Source organism: Phocoena sinus, chromosome X (assembly GCF_008692025.1).
Source record: "Phocoena sinus isolate mPhoSin1 chromosome X, mPhoSin1.pri, whole genome shotgun sequence".
In the NCBI taxonomy this organism is placed as follows: Eukaryota; Metazoa; Chordata; class Mammalia; order Artiodactyla; family Phocoenidae; genus Phocoena; species Phocoena sinus.
The window spans coordinates 93,992,674-94,016,549 of NC_045784.1; the positions used below are offsets into that span (position 1 = coordinate 93,992,674).

The window sequence follows — 23,876 nt, forward strand, 5'->3', positions numbered from 1 at the left end:
TTGACCAACTCTGTCCTAATCCAATAATACTCTACCAGGGATGTATGGAGTAGGAAGAAGAAAATGATGCCAAAGGCACCGGGGAACAGCTAGAACAATAAAGCAGTGAGCTTCCCAACACTGCCAGGCCCCTGGGACTTGCCAGCATGCTGAAGTCACGCAGAATCTACAAACTGAGCAGATATGGGTGAGGGAGCAGCAGACCGCAAATGCTGTGCTGTGAGGGCAGCGAACACAGTCATCACTACTGCCCTCCTCTGCGTTTCTAATCCATTCCCTCCTCACCTCTCTTTATAGTAGGTGTTGCTCTCTCCTTGTTGTGCTTTCCCCTTGTTCTTTTCGCCCTTGCAGTCCGGGCCATCCATTCTGGCCTGTCATTTCTCCCTAGCTGCTGAGCTACATAGAAGAATCGCACAACAGAAAAGTTATACATTTTTAAAATAAGGTATTTAATTCCCTTTTATCAAGCTCTCGCAACTAGAGAATCTGTCCTTGTTGTAAATGCCACGCTGTGTTCTGATTGTGTGTATATAAGTATGTCAGACTATAAGCTCGTCAGGGCAAGGTAACCTCAATGCCCATTTTCCAGTAAATAGCACACCACCATGCATGGATCTGGCACAGGAGAAATATGTCGTTCTTCATGTACTGCTAAAGCCCTCGGACTTTAATCCAACCTACCTTCCTGTCTCTTAACTTGGAACAGATTTTTACTTTATTCCTTTCAACAAATGTTTAAAGTGAGCCTGGTCGAAGAGAAAAGGATATTTTAATGCTTCATCTCTTGTTTGGTTTATATCTTGATAAATCTAATTTTCAAAGGCAAAGAAAAATTTCACATGTATAGTTTCCCATTCTATTACCATTAAAAATTACTTAATTCTCCCACTGAAGAGGTCCTACTTTGATTTTGTTTCCATGAGACAAGCACATGGGGTAATGAAATATGTTGGAAAAGCTTCGCAAGATGCTGCTGAAATAACAACAATTGCTGATTCTGTACTGCAGTACATATTAGGAAAACCACAATAGATACTAAAAGGAAACTGCATCATTTGGGGATGGAAAAAATGCAATGGATAAAAGCCATGCAATTTAAATTACAGTCATGTGACAATAGCTCCGTCCCCCACAGCAGCAAAACTTGTAGTGAATAAGTGGCAGTCCTAATGATTACTGATGGAAGAGAATATCTATGACCGTGAACTAATTAATGCAGCAAATATTTATTGAGTGCTTGCTATATGCCAAGTACAAGTCTACACACAGGGGCATAGTCTGTTCGACTGCAGTCCTGTGGAACACCTTCCCTCATAGAAGTTTCGCTATGGCGGTAACTGGTGTTTTGAGTCTTTAGTTAGATTACTGTGCATTCACAGTGCAGCACAGTTTGGTGACATTTTTCAATCTAGAGCTCATAGGCTGCTATAAATAGATAATAATCTACTTCCATGATAGAGTTACAGAGTTGCTTTGATCTCACAGGCCTTCCCTCCCCCCCCCACACCCCACCCCACCCCACCCCCCGCAGAAAACACAGATGCTTTGCAACCTGGAAGAGCTCAGTGGCCTCTTATGTTTGTGCAGTGATTATTACTACTATTTGGCTGTAGTTTGGAACATACAGGGGCCCATATTACTCATCTATTTTTTTATGCCTTTCACACCTTCTTATAAAGGAAAATCTTATGAACTGGATGAATCACAAGTCAGCAAGGGCAGGCATAGAAAAAAGAAGCACAAGATAACAGTCTCTCTAAATGAACGTGGGTCTAAAAGAAATCAGATGTCAGTTCACAAATTTTTTTTTAAAAATCCTTAAAAATATCCTCTGCCTACTCTTCCGGTTCTCTGTGGGATTTCAGGTGAGTAAGCGTCTAAGGGGGAAAGGGGGCTTGTTGGAAATCAACCCTCAGAGGCAATGAGAATGATCTAGAGGGAGAAGAGCTGACTCAGGAGAAGATGGGTGGACCTGTGATGCCCCCCTGGTGGGGCTGGCAGAATGCTCGTCAACTGAGACGTTCTGACAACCCACGGGGCTTATGGGGGTTAAAGAAGTAGTACGCACCAGCACAGATTCCCTCAATCACATTAGACTTTAACATTCCCAGGTCTGGTTTGCCTTTTACAAGAAATAATGGTTTAGAATGCTGCTCAGAGCCTGCTCCACACATCTGAGAGGCCAGGTTGTAGCACCTCATTTTCCTTAGCTCTCCCTCCCCCATGTAACTAAAAGCCGCTTCTTAGACTTTGGTAAACAAAGTGAAGGAAACTGAGAGAATATTTTCTGTGGACTTAACTTTCCTGGAAATAATTATCAGTGATGGAAAACAAACTCTTCGTAGCAGAATAAAACGTCATTAATTTGAACTCCACTAATTCAAAATCTGTGTTAATTCAAACAGACCTAGGCTGACAGGAAAAGAAGGGTCTGCTCCGCTAAGCAAATCAACTTTGTAATTAAGGTTGGAAGAGAAGTACAGGACTTGCTGAAAGAGAAACTATTTTCAGAACTGTAGAATTAACCATCTACGTGCACTGTAACCTCATAATTACACGTGTGTGTGTGTGTGTGTGTATGAAAAAGCAGATCTCTGGAAGACTTCTATTTAAAAACACTCAGCCCACTTGGAGTTACCTGTGTCACTAAACCAAGCAGAACTATTTTTAAAAGAAATATTGCCTTCATTCTTTATTGATCATTCTGGACTTCCTGCAATTATTTTGAATTTGGGAGCTGAGCTCTGACTTCTACTTTGGTGTTGCTAGGCTACTCGCCTACAGTTGTGGTCACACTCAAAGACCTCTGAGTACGAGCCTTACGGGAGATCACTAGTAACTGAATCAGAAATATGGCCCAAGCCTCCTGACTGAGTTCAATCACTTCCTTACTGTCTGACCTAAAGAAGTCACAAACGTTTAATACCTTGGGTTATATCTAGCTATAAAACAGGGGGCAGAGAGAACAACAACAAAAAGAAGGCTTATAGCCCTTAGATTAGAGGCCTACACACCAGAACGAACAAAATCAAAGGGAAAGCAACAAAGTCCTTGGGAAACCTAAATATTCAGTCATTATGAAACAAATATCAAATGAAAGTCCAACAAAGTAGCATCACTCTCCAAAGGAAGTACTCCTGAGGCTGTTACTCCTCACACCTCCATACTGGCTCTGACTTCACTAGCACAGGGCAGACTTCCAGCTCCCTCTGTGAACATGGCTCACTGCCTGAGAGGCCTGGTTACCTTGTCACAAGTTTAGGTATGACCACTCTAATAATATTGTAAGCTCCTGGATTCCTACCAGTTTCCCTTAAGCACAAGACACACAGGACTAGCACATCATGGGTGGCTACACTACTAATTTCGCTTGAGTTGAGGTGATAAGACTCCCTCTTTTCATATACAGAACTGTAAATCAGAGCAGTAGCTTTTTTTTTTAAAAAAAGGTTCCCAAATTTCTAGTTTCTATAGAAACTCTGAAAATACCAGAACCACGAAATGTGTTTGCTTAAGAAAATTTGGGACACTAAAATTGATAGGTGTCCCACAAGAATACCGAATAAAATAATCATAGGTCAATGTTCCAACAAAAGTGAAATGCTAGCCAGTAAATTTTATAGGGAAAAAAGTTCTTTGAAATGGTTTTGGGCAAGAAAGTCTATACTCTCTTTTTTAAAACAAATTTTATTTTATGTTAGAGTATAGTTGATTTACAATGTTGTGTTAGTTTTAGGTGTACAGCAAAGTGATTCAGTTATACATATACATATATCCATTCTTTCTCAGATTCTTTTCCCATATAGGTTATTGCAGAATACTGAGTTCCCTGTGCTACACAGTAGGTCCTTGCTGATTATCTATTTTTTATATAGTAGTCTGTATATGTTAATCCCAAACTCCTAATTTATATACTCTCTTTTAAAACACAGGTCTCTTAATGCAAATCAAAACTACAATGAGGTTTCACCTCACTCTGGTCAGAATGGCCATCATTACAAATGGCCATTACAGAATGGCCATCTACAAATAACAAATGCTGGAGAGGGTGTGGAGAAAAGGGAACCCTCCTACACTGCTGGTGGGAATGTAAATTGGTGCGGCTACTATGGAAAATAGTATGGAGGTTCCTTTAAAAACTAAAAATAGAGTTGCCATATGATCCTGCAATCCCACTCCTGGGTATATATCCAGAGAAAACTGTAATTTGAAAAGATACATGCACCCCAATGTTCATAGCAGCACTATTTACAATAGCCAAGACATGGAAGCAACCTAAATGTCCATCAACAGAGGAATGGATAAAGAAGATGTGGTATATATATACAATGGAATACTACTCAGCCATAAAAAAGAATGAAATAATGCCATTTGCAGCAACATGGATGGCCCTAGAGATGATCATACTAAGTGAAGCAAGTCAGACAGAGGAAGATAAATATCATATATCACTTATATGTGGAATCTAAAAAAATGATACAAATGAACTTATTTACAAAACAGAAACAGACTCACAGACATAGAAAACAAACTTTTGGTTACCAAAGGGGAAAGGGGATGGGGAGGGATAAATTAGGAATTTGGGATTTGCAAATACAAACTACTATATATGAAATAAACAACAAGGTCCTACGGTATAGCACAAGGAACTATATTCAATATCTGGTAATAAGCCATAATGGAAAAGAATACGAAGAAGAATATGTATATATATGTATAAGTGAATCACTCTGCTGTACACCAGAAACACAACATTGTAATCAACTATACTTCAATTTAAACAAAAAACAAACAGTCAAACAAACAAAAAACCATAGGTCTCATTATCTACTGGGCTGATCATCTGTGTCAATCTCTGTATCAGTGTTAAAATGAGAGCTAAGAGAGGGTTCACAGTCTCAAAATCATCAACATCTGGACACCATAAGCTTGTGACTCTTTCTTTTTCTATTTATAAAATCAATTTATTCGTATACAGGTTTTCTTGGTAACATCTTTATTGGAGTATAATTGCTTTACATTGTTGTGTTAGTTTCTGCTTTATAACAAAGTGAATCAGCTATACGTACACATATATCCCCATATCTCTTCCCTCTTGCATCTCCCTCCCTCCCACCCTCCCTATCCCACCCCTCTAGGTGGTCACAAAGCACCGAGCTGATCTCCCTGTGCTATGCGGCTGCTTCCCACTAGCTATCTATTTTACGTTTGGTAGTGTATATATGTCCATGCCACTCTCTCACTTCGTCCCAGCTTACCCTTCCCCCTCCCCGTGTCCTCAAGTCCATTCTCTATGTCTGCGTCTTTAGTCCTGTCCTGCCCCTAGGTTCTTCAGAACCATTTTTTTTTCAGATGGGAATTTTACTTTTGAAATTATGCCTAGTATAGGCAAATATTTAAGGTGGTCAGCAAACACAAGACACAGGCCAACTGCTGGGCCGAGAGGTAGCTCCGAGTTGTTCTGGTCTGGGAGGTCTTTTCCGTGGAAGATCATAGAAGGCATAATCCATACCCAGATAAAACTAAGCACTGGCGATTAATTTTCTAAAGAAATATTAAGAAATAAATGTAGTCATAATACAGATTGGACACTTGTCTAAGATTGTTTCACTGCTTAATGCTGGACTATTATAATGCATTAGCATTAAAATTAATGTTTGCAATCTTTTATTTGAAGATGGTTCTTTTAACCATGTATACAACAGCAACCATCCTGTGATTTTCACTACATTTCAGGGCTTCTCTTCCTTTTGGAATACACAAGTCGACATTTGTACCTAAGGAACCATCTAAATAATCTTGTGGGATTAGCTGTTCATGTTCACTGTACTATACGAACACTGCTCAAAACTCAGTGACCCTGGATGATACCTGGAAATGATATTTTCTTTGTTAATGGAAATTACTGCAATAGGGGCTGGATTCATTGACTCCAGGAAACTGCCCCTATAGGCAGCTCTGACAGTCTAGGCCAGTCGAGGAAGCCGAAGCGTCACAGGGCACTCCTACACATACTGCAGAGGAACACTTGGATAGAATTACACCAGTCTAAGAGTTTCAGAGTTAGGACATCAGTCAGCTACAATATAAAAACAATTCTTCTAAATTGGAATCATGTTCACAAAACATCTGGAAAGTTCCCCAAAGGAGAAAAGATTACCCAGAAGTATTGCTAAATAGATGGAAGAGAAGATGCTGACTTTTATCATAATACAAAATTCAGTCAGTTTCCATCGTCCTAGACAAATTAACAGATGTGCTGTTTACCTTTAAGGAAGCCTGGAATCTATTTTAATTCAGCCTTGAAACCCAGACATTCTTAGGTAATAAGTACAGATATTTAAATTCCATAACAACCATCCAGTGTTTACTAACATTTATTTCTTTATAGATTTCTCATCCACAAAATGTATATTTAGTTAGAAAAGGAATTTTGAGGGTTTAGTTGTACATTAACAAATGTTTCAACATCAATGTTTTTTCAAGCAAGTGTAGCCTATAAAAATTATCTTTTATTTTCTGAGTTTTGCTTTGTGGCATGGGCTAAAAGAAAATAATGATATCAAGGATCTTGTTCCCCTATTTTCCTTATTATGCCTTTATATAAAATAATATATTAAATAATAATACTATCTGATAAAATAATATATATATATTTTTTAAGTGAAGGAGATTAAGAAGTATCAATACAAACTTCCAGTTGCAAAATAAACGAGTCACGGGAATGAAATGTACGGTGTGGGGAATATAGTCAATAATTACCTAATATCTTTGCATGGTGACAGATGGTAACTAGAGTTATCACGGTGATCATTTTGAAATGTACAGAAATATCAAATCACTATGTTGTGCAACAGGAACTGACACACTGTTGTAGGACAACTGTACTTCAAAAACAAACTCATAGGAAAGGAGATGAGATTTGTGGCTACCAGAGGTGGGGGTGAGGGGAGGGGGAACTGGATGAAGGCAGTCAAAGGCACAAACTTCCAGTTATAAGATAAATAAGGACCAGGGATGTAATGTACAACATGATAAAGATAATTAGCACTGCTGTATGTTACATATGAAAGTTGTTAAGAGAGTAAATCCTAAGAGTTCTCGTCACAAGGAAAAACTTCTTTTTCTTTTCCTTTTATCTATATGAGATGATGGATGTTTGCTAAACTTACTGTGGTCACCATTTCATGATATGTGTAAGTCAAGTCATGACGCTGCACACCTTAAACTTAAAAAGTGCTGTATGGCAACTATACCTCAGCAAAACTGGAGGAAAACAGAAGTGAAATAAGACAATAATACATTAAAGAGGATACTTCACTCTCACTACCGTTGAAAGGAAACAATTTTCAATAAAATTTTAATTTAAAAAATCTTCAAGGCTCAAATTCAGAAAAAAAGATAACCTAAGATTAAAGCCAAAATTACTTTGACATTAAAAATGACTCTTCTACAAGCAATGTGTCAAAAGTGTACCTCTTCCCGTGTTGCCTATCACTTGTAATTGTGCCATCTCCCCGTCACAAAAGAAAGAACCTTTGGAGCCATCGTCAACTCTTCCCTTTACCTTACTCCCCACATACAGTCTCATCTTGTTCTCTAACTACCATGTCTCTGTTATACGTCTCTTTACATCCTTCCTGCTACTAATCTAATTCAGGCCTGTAGCATCTCTCATTTGGAATATTTAAAATTAGCCTCTGCACTGTTCTGTCTCTCACCTCTATCCTTTTCACTCCATCCGATGTACAAGCAGCCGGAGTCATCCCTAATGATCTTCTTACTCTGCTGAAAATCTTTCAACAGCAACTTAATGCCGTTAGAAAAAAAAATCCAGCCCCAGTCTATCATTTTCTCTCCCACTGTTCTCACTGGAGCTCAAGCCACACAGGGTTACTCACTGCTCTCCCCCAAACAACATACACTGTTCCGCCTCCTCGCATTTGGCTCAGGAAGTTTTTTGGACACATAATGCATACCCTCTCCACATCCTCACTTTTAAATGTTGAAATGGAGTCATAAATGTCCACAGAGGTTCAGCTTAAATGTCAGTTCTTCTGTAAAACCTTCTACAGTCTGTCCAACCACAGCTAATTCCTCTAACTTCCAGTAGTGTTGTTTATACATCTAAATAGCACTTATGCTTTCTTCCTCATTGTTCTTTTGTGTGTCCATCCATCTCTCTTACAAGACTACAAGCTCATGGAGGGTAGATATCATGCATTGTTCATCTTTGTAGCTCCACAGTACCTGGTACAGTATCACGCTGAGTTAAGTGCTCAATAAATGTGGAATCGAACTGAATAAACTTTATTTCAGCCTGGTGTAATTGAGAAGCAAGACTGCCGGGATTCATAATAAATTCTATCTTTAACTACAGCTGTGCTGTTATAATTGCTGCTTATTTAGAGAAAATACTGAATGCATCTTTCAATCAAGCTTTGAAACTACAGTAACTATTCTAAGTTTGAATTACCTTATTAAGAAAATAAGTAGAACAGTAAGAACACTGAAATCTGTAGTAAAATAACGCCAATGAAGAAAGACCTTTTACTGTAGATTCAGCTGTACAAGTTCAACCAGTAAACCACAAAGGCAGTCTTTTTTTTTTTTTTTTACCCAGAATATAAAAAGGGCAATATTAAGCATTGCCCTTAATAGCATGAAAACTAGCGAAGAGACACTGGGTACAGCCTTAGTTCTTAATCAGTAAACTGCTCCTTGCTGCAGCTGGATTTGGATCTTCTCCCACTGAAGGGCTGAGTAGATTTGATCCCACTTAATTTCCAAGTCTGACAAACTCACAACTTGGAAGTGGCCTGACTACTGGCAATTGTTAAGCACAGTAAATCCCTTCTCCTTCCACAACTCCCTCAGATGTCCTGCATTCACAACTTTTTTTTATACCAGATGTTTTGTTGAAATTAACACATTCCTATCAAATGCATATCAAAAGGACTTCTTTTTTTCCACTGCATTCTATTTAATCCCCAAACTGTTTATTTGTTACACAGACAAGTATTGCATAGTATTTATTGCAGGGGGAATGACAAGGAAAGTCGGGCTCACAGTAGGGTAGGATCCACTCCCTGAGCGAATATTCCCACAGATAATCACAAAGGGGAGCCCTTGAGGCATCTCTCAAGGGGACTTTCTTGAACTTGCTAATAAATACAATGATCAAAATGTTGTCGCAATCCCTAGCCCAAATCTTCTTCATTGGGAAAGAGGGGGTGAAGTACTGTTTTGTTTGTTGAATTCAAGTTTTATTTCTATGTCAACACAGCCTTTCTGTGTGGTTTCATCCATTAACAGATTCAAGCATAGTTAACTAGACACTAATAAATGGCACAACATGAAGACATTACCTGGGATTGCTCACACCTCAAACTTTGATCCCCGCAAGGTGTCTGGCCATCACAGAAAGATCATTTCTGACAAACCATCACCCACTAACCCAAACCTTTTTAAGACTGGGAAGTACATGTAAAACTTCCCAGAAATGGCCATCTCCGAGGACTTAAAAAAAATACCTGGACAGTAGTGCCACTGTGAATAAAATGTCCCTCGTGAAACAATTCTAATAATCAGCCTTGTGGCACCAAATGCTTATAAGTTGCAATTGTGCACTACAGGTAACATATAGGACGTTAAATATCACTCTCATTTCCTTTTTTCAGGCTATTTCTGTTTCTCATTCATCACATTTGTAGAATTAGTATATATGGAAGCACATGTTAAACTTTTATTTCAGTTGTTTCACTTTATAATAGCAAAACTTAGCAGCTGCAACTAGGATACTGAAATATTTTGTCAACCTTGAAAAGCCTCCCATAAGAACTGTGTTCCCATCCTTCACTAAATGACAACTGATGCAACTGTAAAGCAAATAAGGTGTCAAAAAACTCCTTGAGTTAAAATTATAAATAGAGAACAAAATACAGGTATGTCTCACCTTAGGTTATATCTAGGTTCCTAAAAATGAAAGTAAATTGCTTTTGTAAAATAATTTTATTGTCCTATGGTTTACATGTTCAGAGATGCTTTAATCTTCATTTCCCGCTTCCCTTGCATAGGGTCCTAACATTTTCTTTAATTACCTTATGTACCTAAGTAAACAATTATTTCAGTATACTAAGGGAACTCTCTTATTCAAACATTTATTTTGATCTATGCCTAATCCCCCACAGCTACTTAAGGGGTGCAAAGATGTGAAAAATTTAGCCCAGGTCCTCAAGGGACTATCCATCTAGGTAGGGGAAGACAATCATGTAAGAAACTAAGGACACTGCAAGGCAAGACAAAGCAAGTGCTGTAACAGAGGCACCAAGCAGTGTGTAATGAGCACACACAAAAAAGCAGCAGTAACTCTGGGGGTTTGGGGAAAACCCTGGGTGAATCCTTTGGGAAACAGAAGATGGAATCTGCAACGTGAAACTTGACAGCCATGAGCGTTTACTAATTTATTTGCTTTGAAATTTTTCAATTTTCTTTCTGAAAGGTTTTCTTAGTCTTGAACTTAAAATGGGATACACCTAAGGCAAGAGACAGAACAGCAGCAATCAACTCTGACATTAAACAATTCCACAGAATTTCTGCTCTACCAGGCCCCCATCACCCTTTCTTCCCACCTCTTTGGCCTATGACGTAAGCCTACAAATAACACTTAAGTGCCTTGTTTTAGCCTCACTGGCATCCCAAAGACTAAATATGTTACTAATTTCTGGGCTAGCATCCCCAAGCCATCTGCTGGTTTCTCCTCCACTGCATCATTAATTTGCCATGTTGCCATGATTGAGTCTCTGGTATGTTGGACCTTGAATATATGAAATGACTTCTTATACTGGCAAAATTCTTGAAAGCCTATTAAAAAACATGTGACATGGACAATGTACCAACCAACACTGCTATTAAGTTTACAATAATTAACAGGCAGTATATGAATATAAATTTTGAAGGGTATTTTCCTGTCAGATTTTAAAATAACCCTCCTGAAAATAGACTTCCAACGATGTATTACTTGTTTTAGACATAGAAAAATTTTTAAATGGATCGGGGCAAAAACAGAAGATATTCACAAAGCCTATTGTTCTAAAGTTTTTATCACCATTCACCTCAAAATTTAAAAAAGATAATGCACCCATAAAAGACTTGCATACGATTTTAAAAAATACATTTAAAAAATCTTCCCTGTCTTCCAAATACTCAGATCCCCGAATCCCAGCTGCAGTAAGAGAGAGACAAAAACTGGATCGTTTTATTTTTTTTAAACCCTACGATTGTAAGAAATCTAAGTTTGGTAAAACTGACATAGTCCATGACCAAATACATACAATTCTTTCCTGAAATTCCTTTTTTATTACTATAAGAAAAATGTCCATCATGGATATATTTGTCCTTCATTTACATAGCTGTTTCTTGTTTTATAAGTTGCCCTAAGGAACTTCAAGTTGTAAAAATGAAAACTAAGGCAATAAATTTGGCCTGAATCACCTAGATATTTGGAATATGTTTCCTTAATTATAATTTCCAAGGGACAGACTTATTTCTGAGCCCCGAAATGATGTCTCCCTTTTGACTGACTGTTGAGGAGAGCAGAGCCCCTGAAAAGTCACAGATTTCAGTGGGTTATGCCTGACCAGAAACCTAAAGGCTGAACTAGTATTCCATGGAAACTTGCTGATATTAAGTGCGAAAACTGCACAGAGAGAGATCAAAGCTTGGGAAGTGTGTACCCCTGAGAGACTGCTCAATTCTGATGGGACTATGGGAGTTCAGAACACCAAACTGGACTGACAGGATAGCTGTGAAGAAAAAAGGCACATGAGGGAGATATTGCACTGCAGGATGCTAAAAGGAAAGAGAACTCAGGAGAAGTTGAGTAAGACTGGAATGAACAGGCTGACGGTGTAAGGGAGATTTCTGGATTCCTGAGTTAAGAAACTGAGTCCCTGAATGAAAAGTTATTCAATGTTTGTTTGTTCTTCCTGTGAGCTGAGACCAGGGGATACCAGTTGAGTTAGCAGAACAAACAGCTATAAGAAGCTTTCACGGGAGAAGCGGGAGCGATGTTACTGGAGGGGAACAGTATAGCAATGTGGTTGGGAGCACAGACTTTGACAGAATCAGGTTCAAATTCAGGTACTGTCATGTAAATATTAGCTGTCATTCAGCAAGTCACTCAACCTCTCTAAGCCTCGGTTTTCCCTAACTGTAATATGTGAAATACCTTCAACTTCACGTTGTTGAAAAGATTAAATGAGGTAACTTATATAAAATACTTAGGCCAGGTCCAGCACACCCACAAAAATAGAAGTTATTATTGTGCTTAGGAAATATAACTAGTAGTATGTTGGAGGCATGTTTGGAAAAAAATGGAAATCTAAGATATGAGCAAACTTCATATATATATGAGTTTGTGTGTGTGTGTGTGTGTGTGTGTGTGTGTGTGTGTGTGTGTGTGTGTATGTTTTGCTTCGGGCTTCTCAATACACATATCCTACTACACCTGTAGTTTTGGTTGAATAGCTCCAAGGGCATTCTTCACTTTACAGAAATATGCCAAAAACCTGACCCAAGGCAGATAACTTGACGGTGAGATGTTACATTACAAAATGATTATTTTATTACAGGGTGCCTTGAAACTGTATGCTTCTTAACATAAAACTAAAATAAATAAATTTACATACTTTTATGGATCCCTTCTATTGTGGAAATTGTAGTGACAGTCTCCCTGGTGATGTCAGAGGACCTGTGTTCTAACTCCAACACAATTTTGTGTGATAAACTGTTGGGGGTACTAAAAGTTCTAGTGCCAGTTCTATCTCAGAATCTGTGGACTCTCTGGCCCAGCCAATTCCAGAAGTCTAATGTAGGCAGTGAGAGAAGATGCGGTGGCAGCAGCTTCAAAGGTTTCAATAAGGGGCCAGTTAAAATTGTTAAAATTGTTATGAGTGGGTGGATGGGAGTAGAGCTGTGTATCTTACCACTCCTAAACTTCTAAAGACTCAGCCATTACTCAGAGGGCAAGTTTAACCACTGCTGGTTAATGTGGCTTTCTATAAAGGATAAAGTGCTAAATACAGGCAATCTTTGACTCCTGGCACTTCAACTACAGCTATGTGGTAACTGGAGCTGTGGTGGTGGGTTTAGAGGTGTTTGAGAATGAAATGACTACTTAACTGGTAGTGAGTTCCAAGTCAGTGGAGAGATTCAGATAGAAGCTAGATGCTCATTTCTTGGGATACTTTAAAGTACCTGATAGGGGTTGGACTAAGATGACTTCTAAGGATGTCTTCCAGCTATATGGTTCCATGGTGAGCATCAATTCAATCACTTACAGCACTTATAACAAGAGATTGACCTTATGTTAACCTGCTTTCTAAAGTGTACTGGGTACACTGTCCCCTGGCTCAGTCTAACTCCAAGTGGCCTTAAACTACCCCTCTCACTACCAATCAGCATCGGCAACTCCTACCAGCTCAAGCACACTGGCAGCGAGAGAAGTTGACAAAGCTAAGCTAACAGAAGTAGACAGAAAGGGAAAAGAGTAAAAATGGTTCTCAGGATCGAGGAAAGTTGCTACAAAGTCATGAGCCTGGTTTCTGTTGACCTGCTTTGATGTGGCTTGCTAAACTACTGCTGAGAGCAATTTCAAAAGGGAGAGACAAACATGTAAAGCTAATCATTACAATCCAATATATTAAGTGTTATAATAGAGGCCTGAACAAAGTGCTATGAGAACACAGAGACGGACCAGCTTTGCTGGGGAGTGTCTAGGAAATCTCAGAGGAAGTAATGGGCAAGCTGAGTCTTGAAGGATGAGTAGGAGTTGACTGGCTGGAAATGGAGAGAGGTGTGGTTGGCAGAGAAAAAAAAATGTTCAAAGCCAGAGAGACACAAAAGACTACACTTGGCAAGTGGCGAATAACTGTGCATGGCTGGAGTGTGAGGTTAGGGTCTCTGATGCTCTGCTTTTTAAGAAGGATGGGAATAGGAGATGGGGGGAGAGGCAGGGGCAGACAAAGGATGGTGGCACTTCAGAACATTAACTTTATTCTGAGTGAAACACAGGCTTTGAAATGACTCTAATTTTACTCTAGACAAGGGGGGTAGACAGAGGGGGCGCTTCTTGTCTCGGGTATAAGGATTAACAGTAACTGAGGAGAGTTTAGTCATGCCAGTGGGTACGTCTGTGCCCATATCGGCTGATGGGGTAAGTGAGCTGCTCTGAGCAGTAACAAAAGCTATGAAGAGGACGATGCAACAGCATGGGAGGGCACAGATGCTTAGACAGTAGACACACACCTTAGTGAGCTGATACATGAGGCACAGGAACATCTCAATACACCAGAGATGACAACCTTAAAAGGCAGCCTTTACAAAGCAATGTCTTTTAAGAAGAGCAATTACATTTTATAACATGTCTTTATAACCTTATGAATTTAACAGTCATCCTTTCACCACTGATGTGCTTAGGAGTTGCTTCAGCTGAAATCCACTGTTATCTGGGATGACTCCCATCCCTAGCCACTACTCTTTATTAGAGGTGGAAATTCAGGAAAAAGGAACTAATACACAACTTCTCCAGGCTGCTCTGAGGCCAGGGATCCAACCAGAGATCTCCCCTTTTGTCCACAGCAATTTTCAGGCCTGTTGAAACCCAACCTGTGTTCTCAGTCCCACCGCTACTCCAAAGAGCTCTTTTTCCAATGTCACATTGGCTCTCTTCGGAGAGCTTGTGAAAAGAAACTAACATTTTTAACATTCTCTTAGTTTTCTTTGAGATTCAAAGCAATTATTATTAGACTTACTATTAACTACTTCTGAGACAGCTCAGTTTGGGGTACTCCAAATGTAGCATGTTTCATATGCTGAGACAATGCTGAGGTTTGGGGTGTGGTACTGGATCATCCACATGCTCTTACCTGAGGCCCCTTATAATCCACTGCCCAGGGTCTAGGGTGCAGGCTGTGAGTCAGAGCAAAACAAAGCGAAGTGGTCCAAATGGGGATTAAACCTGTGACCTCATTAGCAGTGGAAGTCTAACCACAGTGTATGGTTATTTACTGCTCTTCATAATATTGCAATGCAGCTCCACTCATTTAAGAGGCTTATTAGCAGCCTTCTCCCTACCTAGGTAAGCAAATCAATCCCCCTTAGCCAAAGAGCAACAGAAGGCCATCTTAGAAGAATGGCTTAGGTTTAAAGCAGCCTGAAGAATTTTTTTTTTGTGTGGTACGCGGGCCTCTCACTGCTGTGGCCTCTCCCGCTGCGGAGCACAGGCTCCGGACGCGCAGGCTGTGGCCATGGCTCACGGGCCCAGCCACTCCGCGGCATGTGGGATCTTCCCGGACCGGGGCACGAACCCGTGTCCCCTGCATCGGCAGGTGGACTCTCAACCACTGCACCACCAGGGAAGCCCAGCCTGAAGAATTTTTAAGAGAGATCCTCTTTCCTCCCATCTTTAGTGAAGTGGTAACCTTTTAAATCAGCTTTGTGGAACATATAAGTCAGTCCTGAAAGTAGCCGGGTATAGGAACGGGAAGTTGAGTTCTGGGCAATCCCTTTAATTAAAGCTTCTGAAGGATTTATTTTATGGCTTTTTCTGATCTTCTCTTTCACCACTAGAAACGACACAAGAGTTGGCACTTCAGTGAATAAATGTTAAAAATGAGGCTTAAATATGGGATATAACCTGCTAACCTAATTTGAATGATGGAGCCTATACTTTCGATATATTTATTTACAAGATAGCTTCGTGAGCTGAAGTAAAATTGTAAAACTAACAGAAAAGTTTTCTGAACATGAGACCAACTGTAAATCTATACTTTATGAATCTAATGTACTCTCTTCACTTTTAAATTTTAAACATACTAAAAATGTACATTTGATATTAACAATAATTAGAGCTACATTCTCAATAGAAGGTGTTAAATACCAATTTTCACCTTTAAAAATCCTTAGCACCTATGAAATTCTTATTCCAGTAGAACTTTTTTTAAGTTACCATTTGTCCATGCCTACTTTATTTGTTATATAGTATGGGTGTTTTAATTTACTTTGTTAACAAGAAGCAGCTCAGAAAATGTAGCTCTTTAGAACAAGACATACTGAATGTTTACTCTTTATTTAAAAAGTGAGAGAGAATATAAAAAAATCTGGAAATTGTTTCTAAGACAAATATATTTATAATGCAAGATAAAAGGCTAACAAGTGTTTAGGCTTTAAAGGACACCAAATTGTTATCAATAATGAAAAGGAAATGTTTTCCAAAGTCTACTACTTTGGATATCCACGTATGAGGTAGTTGAAAGTTTTGGGGAAGGGCAAAGATCACAGAGGAGGGCTGTTTCTTTTGCCTTTTAAGGAAATCTTTTAAAAAGCATTTGCTCATGCTCATAAAATAATAGCTGAAAATTTAATATTAAACTGCTGCACAAAAACCTCAACATTCAATTATTTTAGAGTACTCAAATTACTAGCAACATTGTCCCCTAGAGTGGTAAGAGTATATTATTTGCATGATATTCTAGAATGAACAGCCGCCTTGAGCATACATTGGTGTGAGCATCTTATTCTTCCAGAACACTAAGATACAAATCTGTTCTCTTGTTCGTTCAGGCCCTAATGACTCAAATACTTCAGACATTTATAAGTAGACCCAATATTTATTTTTTAAATGTTCAGACAAAAGTAAATATATTGTTAAATGCCTATGGTATGATTTTAGACCACATCTAATATGATAATAATTTCATACAATATTTGTGCTCTAACTTATCTTTACCACTTCATCCTTCATCAGAAAAAATGAAGAATATCTCAATCAATGATTCTCAGGAAAGGAAGTAGATATCAGTTTACTGGACTGACACAAAATATGAATTTATTTTAATGGGACAAGAGGAAAGTGGAATCTAAACTGTTAACTTTTAATTTTCTTCATTTGCGAGGCATCAGGCTATAATCCAACTGGTTCTAGATATTCTTTGGTGAAGAGTGTGTGTGTGGGTACTCTGTTTCTGAGGTTTTATTTTTTTCCATAGCAAGTTCATTCCCCCTCCCTTCAAAATATGTGTTAGTAAAATCTCTCAAAACACCCAATACCTTATATGTGGTCACTTTGATAATAATAATTTACACACATCCCTGTAATCTGGACTTTTTTTTTGTCCACATAGGATGAAAACAAACCAAAAAGTGGTATAAAGTGTTCTGCTTTTACTCAAAGTGAAGTAGGGATGGACCAAATAAAATAATTTCATAAATTGCTTTAAATACATTTCTGCTTTTATTACAGATGTAGAATATCTGTTCATCCATTATCACCACCTCTGACTTTTTGGCAAAAGTCACTCTCTACCTAGGACTGTAATTATTTATATAGCTTATCTCTCCTACTACATCATAAACTCCTAAGGCAAAATTTAGACTAGATTTACAGGATGAACTGTTTAAACATAATTAAAGGGAGAAAGAGCAAAGGGGTAAGGTTTAGAGTTAGATGTAAGAATAGGGTCGCAGCCGCATAGCACAGGGAGATCAGCTCGGTGCTTTGTGGTCGCCTGGAGGGGTGGGATGGGGAGGGTGGGAGGGTGGGAGATGCAAGAGGGAGGAGATATGGGAAAGTATGTGTATATACAGCTGATTCATTTTGTTGTAGGGTGGAAACCAGCACACCATTGTAAAGCAATTATACTCCAATAAAGATGTTAAAAAAAAAAAAAAGAATAGGGTCAATTTCCTGTAGTTTACCCTCTCCTTATGAAACACAGAAACCAAGAGCTCTGACAGGGCAAAAACCCATTTTCAGCTTCTCTCACACCTTCACCTTTTTCAGACGGCATTTTCGGATTTTCTACCCAAAGGCGTTGTGCCTGTGGCTCTTAATCAAAGCAGCATAGGGATTCCAAGTGGAGACTCTGAAAATCTGAAAGATGTGATAAGGAACTAGAATCTGATATACTCACTACACTTAATTTCTGTGGCAGTAGGTGCTATATGAATTCAGATAATTCTCTGTAACTCAGGAGTCATCACCCATACTGGGAATGGTTCTTGCTCTTTGGTTTCTCCTGGCCAGTTTTTGGCCACATCTCTGCACATTAGCACAACCACGGCATAATGAAGGAGTGCATTAACTAGCGGCTGAAATCAAGATTCCAGGACTCCACAGATTATATATTTAGCTGTGCTATTCTATGGATAATTTCGAGTAAAAGGCATGTAACAATCTAGGTTCCAAACTACACCTCAAATTAAATGCTTATGAAATCTGACAAACACTTAATTTCTCATTTGGTAATTTATACACTGAAACTAACAAATTAGGTATACCTTTTAGGACTCAAGCCATGCCACCTTTTGTAAAAGGCAACAAAATGTAGATTGTAAATTAAGATAAATAATTTTGCATAGTGTTTTTGATAGATCTAATTTCTCTCTCCAAAAAGCATATTTTAGCCAGGAGCCTTGCCGCAGACACTTGCCAAAAACAGTCTGGCCTTAACATCTCCAGAATGAGCTTCGCTGACAAGAGTGTACAGTCAGAAGTGAGTGACTCATGTACAGCTTTTCTTTTCATAAGAAAAATCAATCCGGCTGATATTACCGTGAGGAGTAGGGGGAGCTGGCTTAAACTAATTATTCACAGTGAGCCAAGTCTGGTTACCTAAAATAATCAAGAAAAAGAATAATCACAAAATAGTCCACCCTGAGGCGGAAAATATAATTATGCTGCTTTCGGTGGTTTTAAACTCATACTGCTTTAGAAAAATGCCAGATTACAACACCAAAATATAAAAGCAAACCTGGTTTACAATGAATCTAGTTACCCAAAAGTACCCCTAGCCAGGACCTTTGAAAGTAATAAAGTAGGTCTGTTAGCTATTTGCAGTATCCCAAAAAGCCTAATAGTAAGTGAACATTTGTAACATGTAAACAAACAATCATCCTCTCTCCCTCATCCCCCCCTACACACACACACACACACACACACACACACACACACACACACACCCTTACCTCACTCTCACACACACAAAAAAACACATCACCTTTTATGTGGTCACCCTATTCCCTAGAAAGAACAAACCTCCCTTACTATTTTCTCAGAATTAAGCAGTGTAACAAAGTGGCATAGCTCCGAATCAAGCTCCAGACACTGCCTGCACCTGCATAATTATTTCACTGCCAAGACGGCTAAGAACAACCAAGTAAAGGGGGAAGAAAGGAAAGGCAGTCTTTTAAGCGTGATGATAGGCCATATTCCTGTTTGATGAAATAAGAAGACATCTATCAATCACTTACATATTCTAGAAAAAGTACTATCAACTTGAATTTACATAAAGAAATAGACCTAATACAATGGAATATTACTCAGCCATAAAAAGAAACGAAATTGAGTTATTTGTAGTGAGGTGGATGGACCTAGAGTCTGTCACACAGAGTGAAGTAAGTCAGAAGGAGGAAAACAAATACCGTATGCTAACACATATACAGGGAATCTAAGAAAAGGTCATGAAGAACCTAGGGGTAAGATGGGAATAAAGACACAGATCTACTAGAGAATGGACTTGAGGATATGGGGAGGGGGAAGGGTAAGCTGGGACAAAGTGAGAGAGTGGCATGGACATATATACACTACCAAACGTAAAACAGATAGCTAGTGGGAAGCAGCCGCATAGCACAGGGAGATCAGCTCGGTGCTTTGTGACCACCTAGAGGGGTGGGATAGGGAGGGTGGGAGGGAGGGAGACGCAAGAAGGAAGAGATATGGGAACATATGTATATGTATAACTGATTCACTGTTATAAAGCAGAAACTAACACACCATTGTAAAGCAATCATACTCCAATAAAGATGTTAAAAAAAAAAGAGAAAGAAATAGACCTACACTTCACTGGAAAATTATTAACCAAGATTTTAAGGAATTTTCTTTGACTGAGATGTTTGTGTTCATCTATATTAATTGTAATTCTCCTCTTTATAAAACTATATAATCTAAGTACTAAAAAAGAGGAAACAAATTTGTCTTTGCTTTCTAACATGTAAAAGCCACTAATGCAACTAGCTTGATGAGTACTAGAAATTATTCTTTTTCAAGTGGGACAAAGAATATTTCTACCTTGAAGTTTTGACCACTAATAAATACACTAATCTGTGAACTTTAATTTCACCATGGATAAACTTCTATCAATAATTCTGAGCTCTCCATCCTGCTTCTTATTTGCTATAATCTTTCCTGCTTTTACTCAGGTCAAGGAAATAATAGTCTATTTAATAGTTCAATGTGGTAATTCTCACAAAGTTTTCCTCCTACCTACACAGAAACTATGTATTTTTACAATTGGGAGAAATCCTCAGCCCACTTATAAGGTCTTATTCCAGTCTACAATAAATCAAAATTTCAATTAGGAGAACATAAAACTTGACTATGACAAGTATTTTAATTTTAAAACAGTATATTTATACATAAAAACTTAATCCAGGATAGGCATTTCATTTAAAAAGTACCTGGTCATTTTTTACATTTAGGTTTTAGAGATTAAGGGACCACAAACAAACTAGATCGTTATCCTCTATAAAATGGTTAGCTTTTTAAAAAAGAAAGGGTACTCATACGGATTTTTGCGCGCCCATGTTCATAGTAGCATTATGTGCAACAGTCAAAAAGTAGAAGCCACCCAAGTTTCCATGCATGGATGAATGGACAAACAAAATGTGGTAGATACGTACAGTGGAATATTATTCAGCCTTAAAAAGGAAGGAAATTCTAACACATGCTACAACATGGATGCACCCTGAAGACATTATGCCAAATGAAAATGAGCCAGTCACAAAAGGACAAGTACTGTATGATTCCACTTTTGTGAAGCACCTAGAAGAGTTAAATTCATAGAGACAAAGTAGAATGATGGCTGTCAGGGGCTGGGGGAAGGGGAAATGGGGAGTTAGTGTTTAGTGGGTACAGAGTTTCGGTTGGGGAAAATGAAAAAGTCCTGGAGATTTATGGTGGATGGTTGCACATCAATGTGAATGTACTTAGGGCCACAGAATTATACACTTAAAATTGGTTAAAGTGGTAAATATTATGGTATGCATATTTTACAATAAAAAATAAAGAGTATAGCTGGGTAACATTATGAAAACGGAATAATAATCTATCTAGTCACAGATGAAGACAGTGAGTAACCAGATATCCTAATTTTTTTTAAAAAAGACACCTATACCTGATGAGTCTTTAATTTCACTGTTTATTTTTTGTTTTGCTCTCTCCTTCCCTTTTATCCCAAATACCCTAAGTTCATTTGATTCCATTTGTAAGTTTTATGATTTATAGGTTTTAAGACCAGACTCCAAGAATCACCAACTATTATGTTCGGAAGAATTGTATTCCTCTTGAAGTCTAATCCATTATTTACGTGTGGCCAAAGAACACAATTTCATACCATACAGTAGTACATTTCTGTAATAAGCATTGTCCTTTTCTACAGTATTAATCCAAGTCAATTTTCTTCTGACTAGTCTATGCAACCCTGAGTTATATACTTTTTATGATCCCATCTATGGATTTTCTGGAATTTAAAATAATGTTCTAAAATTTCAGTCTTAACTGCTAACTAGAATTTTTGAAGAATTATTGACCCATGATTAAACAATTTATAGGAACCTGCTTTCAAGTTCATTATTTTCACCATGAAGCTACAAAACATACATATATTCTCAGAAAATTTTATTTTATCTTATCTTAAATGTAGTAGTTAAGAGCTTGGACTTTGCAGTCAGATGGCCTGGGTTTGAATCCTGTTTCTACCACTAACTAGATGTGTGAGTGGGTGTATTAGTTAAATTATCTAAATCTCAGTTTCCTCATTTTTATAATGTGGATATTAATACCTAAGAGTTGTTGTGAGGACCATGCATATAAAGTCTCCTCTGCAGTGTCTGACGTGTAGTAACTTCTTAGTAAATGGTAGCTAGTAATACCACTAATAACAACAGCATGTAGAAATGATAAGCGCCCTATGGGACTGAAAAACATTATACTGCAACTTTTTAAAATGATGCCACAGTTTTGACTCTAAAATGAATCCAGAAAAAAGAGCAACTGTATATTTTAAGACTTGTTTTCTTTGTTCGTCTCTTCCAAATAACTTCATTCTTATTATCATATTAAGCAAAAGAAACGAAGCCAAACAAAAATGAGAAGACCAGGTACATATATGTGTATATACACACACAAACACACATACCTCTCTAATGTGCTGTATACAATTTCAGGAAATTGTAGAGAAACATGGGGAAAAAAGCTGAAAAGTAAACAGGAAGAGCCATAGACTGCACCTGTATATGTACAAATACAAATACAAATGTAGGCAAATTTCTAAGTCCAACTATTTGAATGATTCATTCAGAATCATATTATTGTCAGAAAAAATACACTATAATTCTTCTGGTAATTGCCCTAGGAGACAGATTCGCAAGTCCAGAAAAACTGGATATTTTCATCCCTTTTAATCAGTGTAGGCAAAAGAATTTCATATTTTAAGTAAAAACAAATTGCTACTATAGTTACCACTACTAAGGATTTCTAAAGTATATAATATTTGATACTGGGATTTCTGCCACAATTTCACTTGAAAGTACAAAGGTTTTCTATACTATCAATTCAGGCTCCCCAACTATAAAGAAAAATGGAAATTTTATAACATACTTCTGTTTCTGAAAATGTGCTCCTTGGAGCACTAATGGCATAAGACACGAGGGTGGGAGGATAAAAGGGTTCTGAAGTCAAAAAAGTCTGGGAAATGCTGCATTCCGTATCCCTCAGAGATTCACCACACTATTAACATAGAAGGTTCTGAGAAACCCTGCAGTGAGCAGAGCTGTTTAAATTTGTTTAACTCGTGTTCCCAAAATTTATTTGGCCATTGAACTCTTTTTTCAAGCAATACCAAGGAAGTGGTATTCCTCATAACAACTTATTTTAGGAAATATATAATAAATTGCCTTTGATTAGCTATTTAAAATGTAATTTCATATGCACCTGTCGTGGCAGAATTTGCTGAAGTCCCAAAATAAGTCCATGGTATTTCGTGTCAGGGAAAAAAAAATCTAACACGCCTAGACTTATAACCGTACTATCTTTAGTAAGTTGTAGCTATTTCCAGAATGTGTGTTTCAACCCCCTTTCTGCCTAATTATTATTTAATCAAGTCCAAACACCCCATTTCTAATACCTGTGAAAACCTAAGAATGAACATGACCCTCCAAGCCTTTCCTTTTCTTTCTGGGCTTCAGTGTAAGCTACGAAAATCCTGTGGCTGTGAGCTACATCTTCAAATATAAGAATACTAAACTCAGTTGCCAGCATTTTATTAACTGGTGCTATGAGCAGCATTTGTGCAATTCTATAGTAAAATAATGAATCTTCCACAACATTAATCCTGAAGCAAAGCAGTGACTGATTATTACTTCATTCTCCTGACATCTCCCTAATACTCCTATCAAGTCTGTAGAACAAAGTACTATAATTACTACTTTATCTATTGGAGATTGAGCAACTTGCCACAAGTACCAATAGTCAGCAGGGACCAATTTCTTGTTGGACAGACACTGTGCATATTACAACTATAGAAACTGTATCAGATAATCACCCTGAAATATGAACAAAAACAGGAAATTCCTTTGCTAATAGCTTATTATTTAAGGAATTTTCCTCTTTTGAAATAATTTTGGAACACAATTTGTTAGAAATCTAAACTTGAACCAAAAAAATCTGATGGCATGCTAGATAGCTTTTTGTGAGTTCAGAAATTAAGAACAAAGTCTTAACAACTGTAATGAGGCATTCATTACTTTGTCCTTGTGTT

At 38.0% G+C, this 23,876-nt stretch overlaps 1 protein-coding gene across 3 annotated transcripts in view; it reads right to left on the bottom strand.

Annotated features, from left to right (window-relative positions):
• Positions 1-23,876, bottom strand: part of AMMECR1 (AMMECR nuclear protein 1) — a 108,277-nt gene that overhangs the window by 32,073 nt on the left and 52,328 nt on the right. The window lies entirely within an intron of this gene.